Consider the following 14,081-nt stretch of genomic DNA (forward strand, 5'->3'; position numbering starts at 1 on the left):
TGAGGGGTTCTTAATTTGGGATTTGTGAACTTGAAAAAATATTTGGATAGCTGTATTTCAATATGGTTGGTTTCCCCTGAAAACCTATGTATGTATTCGTTTAGAGACATTATTCAGAGAAAGGGTTCATGGGCTTTCACCAGAGGAATCTGTGACCCAAAAAAGGTTAAGAACTTGTCCTGTACCTTCTTCCATTTAACATGTGGGAGCTTTGAGAGCTTGCTTCTAGCTGTAAGTGACTCATCAGTGAGAGGGTTGTTATGTAAATGAATGCTTTACATTTATCCTGTATTTGTCTTGTACAAAGCTACCTATAGATATAGATACAGATACAGATACATGGCGTCTTTTGCGGGGGACAGTTTTTCCTCTTTCTTTGTATCTCCAGCACTTAGCACAGTGCCTGGCACAATAGTAAGCTAATACATGCTTGTTACTTGATTAGAGACTCCCCTAATTTTCTACTGAGTGAGAAGACCACAGTAGATGACTTTCATCAAAAGGGCTTTCTACTTTCAGGCTGTAAATCATGTAGACTGGTTCCAACTGAATCCTCAGAGTCAGGCAGGAGAAAGAACAATTGTCCTCTCTCTCACTTGGCTCACATACAGCCATTTAGATGTGGCTATGCTATCTTTTCTTCATTTGTTCTTTCCTGATCTTAGGTGAACAAGTATCCTTTGGTTCATATGTCCAGGACTGGCAGCAACTTTGTGAATTCCAAAAGGTATGAAGGTCCCCAGAGGCCTGTGAATGGGGCAGCTACATTTCCCACAAAACAACAGTGGTTTATTTCAGGAAAAGTTTCTTCATTGGATAGAATGCCAGGAGTGGTTGGATATTGCAGTTCTAAGATGAAATATAAAACGTTTTAGTAGTCTTACAAAACTGCTTTATGTTGTGATGCAAATTAAATATCAGGCTCCCAACTTATTGTGACTAAAGTTAAATATTAGCCTCCCCACATTTACTCTAACTACAGTTACTGACTCCTGTAAATCCTATCAATGAATGCATCAATTCTTACATGTTTAGCATTTCTTTCTGTGTAGGAATAAACTTCTATACCAAAAAAGGAAAAGAATCTTCATTGGTTCTCTTTTACCTCTATGTTAAAATATAAATTCAGCTTGCCATTTAAAGCATGTCACCATCTGGCTCCAGCCTACCTTTCCAGATTGATCCCATATTACTTCTCTTCATATATTCTACATTCCAGTCAAACTGGCCTACTTGTTCCCCAAATTTGGCACGCCATCTCTTTCCTCCATGCTTTTTTACAAGCTGTCCAGCTTGTCTGGAATTCCCTCCCTTCTTACCACCACCTCTTAGAATCTATTGCTGTATTTAACAGCACAATCCTTTTATGGTCTTCTCCCCAGTTTTGAATGTTCTCATCCCCTCAAATTATCTTGCACTTATTTCTCTGAGTAAATTATGCCTTCAGCAGCACATAAGTTCCTAAATACTTATATAAATGCTTAAATTCTTACATGGTCCCTGCCTTCATGGAACTTGTAAATTAATAATACACAATTACCATATGATGAATTAGAAAGTCACAAAATAGGCTGGTTGTATTTGTGATGGGGTTGTGGGGGGGACACAATGATTAGAATTTTCCCCGTGTTTTGATAGTAGATGAAATAGCAACTGAAGACATTTTCTGGAGCATTTTTCACCATCCTGATCCATTTCAGAAGCAATAGCTAAGTGGATCTGTGATCTCATTAATGGAGGCATAACCTCCAAGGATGTAAATCACAGTTCATTCATGCCTGCCCATCCTGTGCCATTATTGTCCATGTCCTCCAATCAATGGGGACAGCTAGGTGGCACAGTGGATAGAGCAGTGGCCCTGGAATCAGGAGGACCTGAGTTTAAATCTGGCCTTAGGCACTTGACACTTACTAGCTGTGTGACCCTGGGCAAGTCACTCAACCCTCATTGCCCCACCAAAAGAAAAAAGAAAAAGGAAAAAAGAAAAAAAAAGAAAAAGAAAAACATCTGGGGTGATCTCCAGTCACTCTGACATATATTTTACCACTGGACTCAGATGGCTCTAGAGGAGAGAGAGGTTGGTGACCTTGCACAGCCCTCTCTCACTTAAATCCAATTCAGTGCAAGTCATGACATCACCCCATGCCATGGTCCTCTGAGAACAAAGAATAACAATAACAATTTGCATCAATCCATCCTATGGGTTCCACCTGATGTACTGGGGCCTTCTTTACTGTAGATCTCTTGACACATCGTTACATATCATTAAAACCCGGGGGCATTCATTGCTAATCTCTTAAATTTTTTCAAAGTTTTATCTTGTTGTATTATAGTCATTTCCTGATATAACACTACCCCAATTGAGACCTCCCTTATGACAAAATCGGGTGATACCATCCCTGCCAGTACATCTGAAAACACATGCAACGTTCCACACCCATAGCCTCCCACCTCTACTGAAAGGACCATAGATCTATAACCATAAGAGTCTTCTGAGGCCTCTTCTTTTATGGGTGCAGGAAATTTAAATTAATTGCCCATGGTCACAGAAGTATCCAGGGCGGGGTTTAAAGCCAGGTCCTCTAGGCTCAGAAACTAGTGCTTTTCCCACTAAACCATTGAGGTATGATCTGTGAGTGTATTATTGTTTGCTGGTTGTATATTTCTCTAAAGACATCCTTTATGCCACTTACTTGTTAATGCATGATAGCCTGCTCCCAGTCACCATATGCTTCTCCTTTGTCCTTTGGACGATTTTCAACTTCAGTTCTTTGTGGGCTGGTATTCTATGACATAGGTCTCTCACCTTATTGAAAGAATAGTGATTTTTTTTCAGCGATCATTTGTTTGAAGCAGAAACCAGGAGTCATTAAAAGCCCTGTATGGTTTCCTAAATGTAATCCAGTCTACTTTCCTGTTATATTCTGGGCTTAGTTCATTGTCTATTTGCAGTTTTCATTCAAAATGTATGTACTGATACAGGATCTCTATCCAACTGCATATCATACTTTGTACAAAGCAGCAATAATAGAAATTGACAAAAACAGAAAGCATCCTAAAAAAAATAACTTATCTTCATAACAACAATCAAGAGGAGTCACAGTGACCCAGAACAAGGAAGTATGAGAAATGATATGTGGGTCCAAGGAGGTAATGCAGTGGATAGGGTATTGGACCTGAAGTCAAGAAGACTTGAGTTCATATCCAACCTCAGACACTAGCTGTGTGACTTTGGGTAAGTCATTCAACCTTTTTCTTCTTCAGTTTCCTCAACTATAAATGGGAATAATAGTATCTCACCTACCAGCCAGGGTTGATGTGAAAATCCAGTGAGGTAATATTTGTAAAGCACTTAACACAGGGCCTGGCACATTGTAGGTGCTAAATAAATGTCCATTACCTTCCTTTCCTGAGTTTAGTTGTTTCTATATGGGTATATAACTAACTGTGATAAATTGAAGCTGTAACTGTTAACAAAGAAAAATTTTTGCCCTTCATTATGAAGTATGGAATTGATATATTGCCAATGAATTGTTTGTAAGTATAGTTTTGACCCAAGAATGAGAGGATGGACTGTAGTGTATGAAAAAAGAACTGGGATGTTAAGTCTTATGTACTTTAATGAAAATGCCATTTAGTTTTAAGTACTTTAATGAAGCAGCAGGAATTTGGAGGAAGTTGTCTACTTTCTTCTTTGTGAATAAATAGCTTTAACCACTGGCATACAGAGTATAAATAACCATTAGGCTACCGTTGCAGTTGCCATTACCTTTATTATCACTCAGGATCACTTCTGAGGTACCTGAGAAACAAGATGCCATCATGCAAGCTTGACCTGATTTAGTTCTCTTGTACGGAAAAAGTCAAGTGGTAATTAAATGTTTGACCTAGTTAACTATGCTTCTAAATACTATCATACATGGTGTATCTCCTTTTCATAGATAAATCTCATAACATCTCACAGGAAAGAGTGATGGAGTTGGAGAGAAAGGAAATGGGTTCAAATTGACTGTGGGAAAGTCGCTTCATTTCTCTGGGTCTTGGTTTCTTCAATCGGTAAAATTAAAGAGTTGTACTCACTGACCTCTAAAGTCTCTTCCAGTTCTAAATCTTTGATCTTAGATATGCTATCTTTGACGAGCATGAGGAAAAAGGGCTGGGCCTTTGCTGGTTTATATTTCTACTCAAGGTACTTTTCTCTTTCTTTGTGGTACTTATGAAAATCCAATTAAAACATTTATTAACACTAGGACCATATGTGCTAGTTAACATAAAAATATCATTTACTTTGAAATGAAAATTTTCATCCTATCATATAGATTTTTTTTTTTGCCTTACAGACAAAATAAAATTCACTTTGTCAATTGACATTGTTTGGTTCTTTGATGTATTATTAAATTTTGGTGTAAACTTTAATGTAAACTTTTGCCATGGGTAGTGCTGTGCTAGGAGGAAAAAAAACCAAAAATGATGTAGTCCTTAATCTCAAGGAGTTTACAGTCTACATGTAGGATAAGACCAAGACACAAAAGTGTAACACAAAGTAATTTGAGGAGAGAGGACAAGCTTATGGTGGGAGATGGGGAGTAGGTCTAAGGGAAGAAAGGATTTTAGAAGTTGTGATTTAGGGGCAGCTAGGTGGCACAGTGGATAGAGCACTGGCCCTGGAGTCAGGAGTACCTGAGTTCAAATCCAGCCTCAGACACTTAATACTTACTAGCTGTGTGACCCTGGGCAAGTCACTTAACCCCAGTTGCCTCACTTAAAAAAAAAGAAAAAGAAGTTGTGATTTAGTTGCACCTTCAAAGAAAATAAAGATTTTGACAGGATTCTGAAGAAGTACATTTCCAGGAGCCTGCCTTGATAGAACACATCCCACTGATAAATCTCCTTTACTCTGTGTCCCCCTCACACTTAGAAGTTTAGTTTGTTCTATAGCAAATTACATATATACGAGATATCCTAAGTCTTATTGTAGCTCTGAGCTTTAATAGATTAGAACTGCACTGAGACTTTTGGGACACCTTATATTAACACAGCATTTAAAAATTGTTCCAAAGAGGTGTCTACATCATAGTGTAGTGGTTATAATCCTAGGTTTAAGGCCAGAAGGTCTGGCTCTGGACTCTGATACTTCATAGCTGTGTAATTATGTGCAAGTCATGACTCAGTTTCCTCATTTGTAAAATGGACATAACAATGCACTTAACCTACCTCTCACCAGGTGGTTATAAGAAAAATACAATATAAATGTAAGATATATTTGCTTCACAGTCAAAAGTCAACAGGGGCAGCTAGGTGGTGCAGTGGATAAAGCACCAGCCCTGGATTCAGGAGGACCTGAGTTCAAATCTGGCCTCAGACACTTGACACTTACTAGCTGTGTGACCCTGGGCAAGTCACTTAACCCTCATTGCTCCGTTAAAAAAAAAATGTCACCAGTAAGGAAAAACGGTTTTTGTAAAGCACAAGAGAAGGAAAGAACAGAGGGAAAAGAACAAAAGAAGCAACCTTGCAAAGATGGTTTACAGCTCTAGAAGAATTCACTTGCAGCTTTTCCTTCCCAAGCAACGCATCAAGGAAAGCCTGAGCCTTAGTTCCCTTTTTCAGAAAGCCAGCGGAATCATAACTTCTCCAACAGATTCAGGAATCAGGATAGTAAGTTCTGTTCTTCACCTCCCCTGTTAAGCATGCAACTGTCACAAAACACAAACCACTTGAACTAATTCTTGTATCACTACTGTTGAGCAATTTAATAATGATCAATGAATCAATATCAAACTGAAGGACTCTCTAGTACCCTCTTCCTATCTCTCTTATTCCCTTTTTTATCATTGACTTGAAGTTATAAGTACCATGCTAATAAAGTATGTGAATAACATGCAACTAAGAGGAATAATTAGCATAGATGATAGAATTAAGATACCCTTAAAAAATCCCAGTAAGATAAAATAATGGGCTCAATGTAACAAATTGACATTTAACAGTAATGAATTAAAAGTCTGTGCAACAGCACTAACATGCAACTTTACATAAGCTGTTGATGCCAAAAAATGGAAAGGTAAAGAGAGTGACTGATTATTATCATTTCTCATAAAACTTTAACCAATTTGAAGCAGCATAAAAAGGAGTCCAACAGAACTATCTCAGCCAGCCAATACTTACTGTTAATCAAGCAGAATGAAAGGCAGCCAAAGACAAAACTGAACTAGTGTGCAAACTCACTGGTAAAACATTGGAGGGAGTGAAGGGATGGCAGAAGACTAGGAGTAGTATTCATTCCTACACAAAACACTGAAGAGTAAGTAAAAGAGAACACAGTAATGTGTTGATTAGTTTGAAACTTAACTAAGTTAGATCACACAAGAGCCTGTTTTATATGAAAAATCCTGGATTCCTCACTATCTCTCACCTGCCCCACCCCCCATATCCAATCTATTGCCAAGGACTGTCAATTTCACCTTTGCCACATCTCTTGAATATGTCCCCTTCTCTCCTCTGATACTACCACCACTCTGGTGCAGGCCCTCATCACCTCACCTGCAATAGTCTGCTGGTGGGTCTGCCTATTTCAAGCCTCTCCCCACTCCAATCCATTCTCCATTCAGCCACTATAAAGTGTTTTTCCTAGGCTATGGTCTGTTATGTCACCCCTCCTCCCAAATAAACTCTAGTGACTTTGTATTGCTTCCAGGAACAAATACATCCAAAGCCCTTTATAACCTAACCCCTGCCTACCTTTCTGATTTTCGCACACGTTACTCCCTGACATGTTTTCTTAAATCTAGTAACACTGACTTCCTTTAAATGCTTATAGGGCTTTTACTGGACAGTCTTCCTGGCATGGGCAGGCCTATGGTAGGGGAGGGGAAGGGAGAAAAAAAAAACCAAACCAAAAAAATGTGGAGAACAAAAGCCAATAATCCTAACCCTTCCTCCCTCACTACCTCCTCAGAAGGACCAAGTCTCAAATTTTTTTACTGTACAGTACAAAGGGGAAAAGGGAGAACAGACACAAACAAAACTAGCTTTGCTTTTCCTTCCCCCTTCAGAAAGATCAAGTCTCAATTTTCCCAGCCTGGTCCATGTAGCAGGTAATGCTACATCTTTGCAGTTCACAGTGGGCCTCCTAATGCAAGATAATAATAATGAACCAGAGCAGCACCAAGAACATCAGAGTCAAAGCATAGATAATGACACCCCTGATACAGTAACAGATTTCTTCTGATGTGAAGTGGTGACAATGAACAGAAGCAGATCCTGGAACATCAGCCTCTGCAGGGACACTTCTGACAGTAATTCTTCATCCTGTGAGAGGGTCATCTGTAGTTTTAAAATAACTGAGAGGTCATAAGTCTCTTGCATAAAATCTGTCCCAAGATCTAAGTTGATACTGAGGCCTTCCTTATACTGCCACCCAGTCAATATTCCCCAACTCACCTGCTAAACCTTCTCTTCCCATAAAGCCACATCAGAGAAATGATGTAAAATATGTACTTAGAGGCTTCTGTGAAGGGGCTGCCCCCTTCTTCCACAGTGCTAAATAAGGATTCTCCTTCACTCTCTCTCTTTTTTTGTTTGTTTTTTGGTGGGGCAATGAGGGTTAAGTGACTTGGCCAAGGTCACACAGCTAGTAAGTGTTAAGTGTCTGAGGCCGGATTTGAACTCAGGTCCTCCTGAATCCAGGGCCAGTGCTTTATCCACTGCGCCACCTAGCTGCCCCCTCTCCTTCACTCTTATTCAGTGACTCAGAATTGACACCAAGTCAACCAAGGGATCCTTTTTCTTCCAGGTAAATACACACCAACCATAGTTATATAGCAACAGTTTCATCTCCAGGCTATTGGAAAGCAAGACTATTCCCAATAATACTACCCCTAGATGGAGTATCACAAACTATCTTTGAGAAAAAGAATCCAAAACATTGAGGGACAGCTGAGCTACTTCTCTAAGGTGTATGGACCTCTCAGGGTGGCAAGGACTTTTAGGCCAAGGCCTCTGTCCTGGCAAAGGAAAAAGAAAGGAGAAGAAAGAAAAAGAATCAGTCAGAGCTGTCTAAAAATCGTCCAATCAAATCAGGTAAGTCTTCTTGCAGACTAGATCCAAGAAACCATTAGACAAGAGAGCCCTTCCTCTTCCCAGGATAGCACTGATTTGTCATAGATCTATGACCCATAATTCTGGGAGGTAGGACACCTGACATGGCTAGTTGGGGGCATAATGATGCAGCTGTTCATTAGTATAGACAACCCTCTTACTTTGAGATGGGAGAATGCCATTTGGCTATTTTGGGAGAGGTTGAGGGCCACTTGGATTAGGAATAGCTGCCTTGTCTTTAATGAAGGGAATCATATTACCCTGTGCTCAATACAGCATGGTATCACCACTCAAATGTCCAAATTCACACAGAACTCATTCAACCAACCTATTCTGTAATAGCTCCAACCTGATTGTTTAGCATATGATATCTCTGATGAGTGCTAATGTTCCCCCAAAACAGCTGTATGCAGTTGGAGGCATCAGCAAAATCCCTCCATTGGTCTGAACTCCAAAGGGGAAAGCCTTTGATTGTCCAGTCCTATGCTCTTCACCATGACCTTCCTTTTCTCTCCCTCTTAGTTCTTTCCTAGACTATCACCCTTGCTCTGGCTTACTTTCCCCTTTCTCAAATTTGATCCATTTGTTAAACAGGTTGACTTTATACTATCCTCTATTCTCAAATCCCTAGCTCCTTTGTCTTATCACTGTTCATACCTTGGCAAACCTCAGCCCTCCATCTGCCTCTTCTACTCACATGCTCCTGCACCAAAGGTGCTGTGCTCTATGAGCAAAGCAGAATTACAAAAAGAAATGTAAGATATGCAAATTTAGAGACATCTCTACTCCATCTCTCTCTGGGTTTTCATAACATTATTCTTTTCTGGTCAATTTAAGTCAACAAGAATTTATTAAGCACCTAAGTGTCCATTACTGTGCTAAGCACTGGGGTTAAAAAGAAAAGCAAAAACCAGTTATGGTTCACTGCCTACCTCTATGACTGGTTCATCCCAGTCTCTTTTATTGGGTATCTCATAGATGTCCCAAACTCAATATGTCCAAAATTGAACTACTCTTTCCCCCCAAACTCCCTTCATCCTAACTTCCATATTATTTTTGAGGGCACACCCTCCCAGTCACCCAGGCTTGCAGTTTAGGTGTTATCCTTATATCTCCATATTCTTCTCTGACACTGCCACCACCCTAGAACAGGCCTTTATCATCTCATGGCTGGACTATTAAAAGCCTTCTGATTGGCTTCCTTTTCCACTCCAGCCCATCCTGCACTCAGCTATCAGAATGATCTGACCATGACATTGCCCTATCCAGTACTCCATACCTCTCCCCTCCCATCTCCGACTCTGGTATCAAATATAAACTTCTTATTTACCATTTGAAGTCTTTCATAACCTGGTCCCTTCCTAAATAGAGGCTTTGGAGTAGTCTATAAGTCATTTTTATTTCTTACTATAGAGTTAAATTTTCCAACTTTTTTTTTTTTTACCATCTTCCTAAAGTATATATTGACTAAAATTGGAGGGTTTTTTAAATCAAATTTTAATCCCTTTAGAAAGGGGTTCTTAAAGACAAATCCAGGAACTCTATGAACACAATTACCAAACACTTTTCACACAAATCAGATCTAAAAAATTGGGAAGATATCAATTGCTCATGGATAGGCCAAGCTAATATAATAAAAATGACAATTCTACCTAAATTAATTTACCTATTCAGTGCCATACCAAACAGACTACCTAAAAATTATTTTATAGAGCTAGAAAAAGTAATAACAAAATTCAACTGGAAAAACAAAAAGTCAAGAATGTCAAGGGAAATAATGAAAAAAAAATGCATAGGAAGGTGGGTTAACTGTACCAAATCTGGAGCTATACTATAAAGTGGCAGTCATCAAAACTATATGGTACTAGCTAAGAAACAGAGTGGAGGATAAATGGAATAGGCTAGGCACAGGAGACACAGTAGTAAATGACATTAGTAATGTACTGTTTGATAAACCCAAAGACTTCAGCTTCTGGGATAGGAATTCAGTATTTGACAAAAACTGCTGAGAAAACTGGAAGATAGTATGGCAGAAATAGGCATAGACCAACATCTTACGCTTTATACTAAAATAAGGTCAAAATGGGTACATGATTTAGACATAAGAGGTGATACCATAGGTAGATTAGGAAAGGAAGAAATAGTCTATCTTTCAGATCTTTGGAAAGGAGAACAGTTTATGACCAAACAAGAGATAGAGAATATTATGAAATGCAAAATGGATGATTTTGATTACATTAAACTAAAAAGTTTTTGTACAACAGAAGCAATGTATCCAAAATTAGAAGGGAAGCAGAAAACTGGGAAATAATTGTTGTTGTTATTTTTAATTTTAAAAACAAACATTTATTTTATTTTTTCCAGTTACATGTAAGGGTAGTTTTTAACATTCATTTTCATAAGATTTAGAGTTCCAAATTTTTCTCCCTCCCTTTCCTCCCCCCTCCACAAGATAGTAACCAGGTTATATATGTACAATCCACAAGTGTTCCTTTTATCAGTTCTTTCTATGGGGGTGCATAGTAAACTTCCTCATTAGTTCCTTGGGATTGTCTTGGATCATTGCATTGCTGAGAGTAGTGAAGTCATTCACAAATGCTCATTGAACAATCCTGCTGTCACTATGCACAATGTCCTCCCAGCTCTATTCACTTCACTATACATCGATGTTCAGTCTTTCTAGGTTTTTCTGGGATCATCCTGTTTGTCATTTCCTGTAGCATAAGACCATTCCACTACAATCATTTAGCACAGCTTTTTCCATCATTCCTCAATTGATGGACATTCCCTTGATTCTCAATTCTTAGCCTCCACCAAGAGTTGCTATAAATATTTTTGTACAATTTCCCCCCCTTTTCTCTTTTTCATGATTCCTATTGTTAACTGTTTCCCTTCCATCCTATTCCCTTCCCCATGATATTTATTCTATTATCCATCTTCTTTCATCCTATCACTCTTCAAAAGGGATTTGCTTCTGTCTGTCCCCTCCCCCACTCTGCCCTTCCTTCTTTTTCCCCTCTCTCTTTATCCCCTTCCCCTCCTATTTTCCTGCAGGGTTAGAGAGATTACTCCACCCAATTGAGTGTGTACATTATTCCCTCCTGGAGCCAATTCTAATGAGATTGAGGTCTTTGAGCCAATTCTGCTGAGTGTTAGGCTCATTTACTGCCCAGATTAAATAGATTACTCCACCCAGTTAGATGTGTCTGTTAGTCCCTCCTTGAGGCAGCTCTGATGAGTTTAAGGTCTTTGAGCCTTTTCTGATGAGTGTAAAATTCATTTACTGCCCTGCTCCTCTCCCATCTCTTCCCCTACTCATGTAGGATTTCACTTCTGCCCTTCCTCCTCCCCCAGTGCATTCCCTTCACCCCTCAATTTAACCCTAAAGATGTCATCACCTAGCTAGGTGACACAGTGGACAAAGCATCACCCCTGGACCCAGGGGGATCCCAGCCAAAACCTGGTCTCAGACACAAGACAGTCGCCCACTGTACAACCCAAGGTATGTCCCCCAGCTCCAATTTTTTATGGTTCTCTAGGGTCTTGTATTTGAAAGTCAAATTTGCCATTCAGTTCAGGTCTTTTCATCACAAATATCTGAAAGTCTTCTTTTTCATTAAAGTCCCATTTTTTCCACTGAAAGATTATGCTGAGTTTTGCTGGGTAGGTGATTCTTGGTCGTAATCCCATTTCCTTTGCCCTCTGGAATATCATATTCCATGCCCTCCGGTCCTTTTATGGAGAAGCTGCTAGATCTTGTGCTGTCCTGACTTGGGCTCCACAGTACTTCAATTCTTTCTTTTTGGCAGCTTGCAATATTTTCTCCTTGACCTGAGAGCTCTGGAATTTGGCTATAATATTCCTAGGAGTTTTCTTTTTGGGATCTCTTTCTGGAGGTGATCGGTGGCTTCTTTCAATTTCTATTTTAGCTTCTTCTTCTAGAATTTCAGGGCAATTTTCCCTGAGAATATCTTAGAAGATGATGTCTAAGCAATTTCCTTGATCATGGTTTTCAGGTAGACCAATAATTTTCAAATTATCTCTCCTGGACCTATTTTCCAGGTCAGCAGTTTTTCCCAGAAGATATTTCATATTGCCTTCTATTTTTTTTATGCATTTGGATTTGCTTTATTGTGTCTTGGTTTCTCATAAAGTCACTGGTTTCCTTTTGTTCAATCCTCATTCTTAGGCAATTATTTTCATCAGAGAGCTTTTGTACCTCCTTTTCCATTTGGCCAATTTGACTTTTCAAGCTGTTGACTTTTTTCTCATGTCTTTCCTGCATCACCCTCATTTCTCTTTCCATTTTTTCCTCTACCTCTCTAACTTTATCTTTAAAGTCCTTTTTGAGCACCTCTATGGCCTGAGACCAATTTGTACTTTTCTTGGAAGCTTTAGCTATAGGGGCCCTGCGGTTGACATCTTCCTCTGAGGGTGCCCCTTGGTCTTCCTTGTCACTAAAGAAACTTTCTATGGTCCTCACCTTTCTCTGTCTGCTCATTTTGCCTTTCTTTTACTTGACTTTTAGCTCCTTAAAGTGGGGCACTATTTCCAGGCTGCAGTATTCCAAGCTTAAGAAGTCCCAGGTAGTATGATTTAAGGAGGAGCAGGTTCTTCACTTGCCTGGCCTGTTCCCTGGTCCACAGAGGACCCTAGCCCAACTTGCTAATCAACCAGCTTTGTGTGTTGTGGTTGTTAGCTCTGATGAGCCTATGCCCCTCCCCCAACTGGGCCACCGCTACTCAAGCCTACCTCCTGGTTCTCAACAGGGGTGAGAAATCCAAGTTCTGCCTCAGCACCAGCACAGACCCCTGTTATCTCCCCGATGCCCAGGACTCAGCACTCTCACCAGACTGTGAGCTTAGTTCCAGATGACACTGGTGCTTCAGCTGATTCAGAGGCTCTGGGGGTCTCCTTCTCTGGTGAGGCCTTCCCGGGACTGGATCTGTGTCAGGGTGACTGTGGGGTTGGGGTCAACTCCTGTATCAGCACAGCAGCTCCCTCCTGACCTTCCAAGCCATTCCTGGTTAGAAGATGATTTCAGCACATTCTTCTGTGAGTTTTGCTGTTCCGGGCATTTTCCTATGGCATTATTTGGATGTTTTTTGGAGTGATCGTGTCATGAGTTCAAAAGCTCGCTGCCTTTCCTCCACCATCTTGGCTCCTGGAAAATAATTTTTACAGCCAGTACTTCTGATAAAGGTCTCATTTCTAAAATATATAGGAAACTAAATCAAATTTATAAGAATCCAAGTAATTTCCCAATTAAGAAATGGTCAAAGGATATGAACAGGCAGTTTTCTGATAAAGAAATCAAAGCTATCTATTCCCATATGAAAAAAATACTGTAAATCACTATTGATTAGAGAGATGCAAGTTAAAATAACTCTGAGGTACCACCTGACACCTATCAGATTGTCTAATATGACAAAAAATGAAAATAATAAATGTTGGAGAAGCTGTGGGAAAATTGGAACGCTAATGCATTGTTGGCGGAGCTGTGAACTGATCCAATTATTCTGTGTTTTGTTATTTTTTTGGTGGGGCTATGGGGGGTTAAGTGACTTGCCCAGGGTCACATAGCCAGTAAGTGTCAAGTGTCTGAGGCCGGATTTGAACTCAGGTACTACTGAATCCAGGGCGGGTGCTTTATCCATTGCACCACCTAGCTGCCCCCAATCCAACCATTCTGGAGAGCAATCTGGAATTATGCCCAAAGGGCTATAAAGCTGTGCATACCCTTTGACCCAGCAATACCACTCTTGGGTCTTTTTCCCAAAGAGATCATAAAAAAGGAAAAAGGACCCACATGTACAAAAATATTCATAGCTGCTCTTTTTGTGGTGGCAAGGAATTGGAAATTGAGGGGTTGCCCATCAATTGGGGAATGGCTGAACAAGCTGTGGTATATGAATGTAATGGAATTCTATTGTGCTCTAAGAAACGACGAGCAGGAGTAGTTCAGAGAAACCTGGAAGGACTTG

Source organism: Dromiciops gliroides, chromosome 4 (assembly GCF_019393635.1).
Source record: "Dromiciops gliroides isolate mDroGli1 chromosome 4, mDroGli1.pri, whole genome shotgun sequence".
NCBI lineage: Eukaryota > Metazoa > Chordata > Mammalia > Microbiotheria > Microbiotheriidae > Dromiciops > Dromiciops gliroides.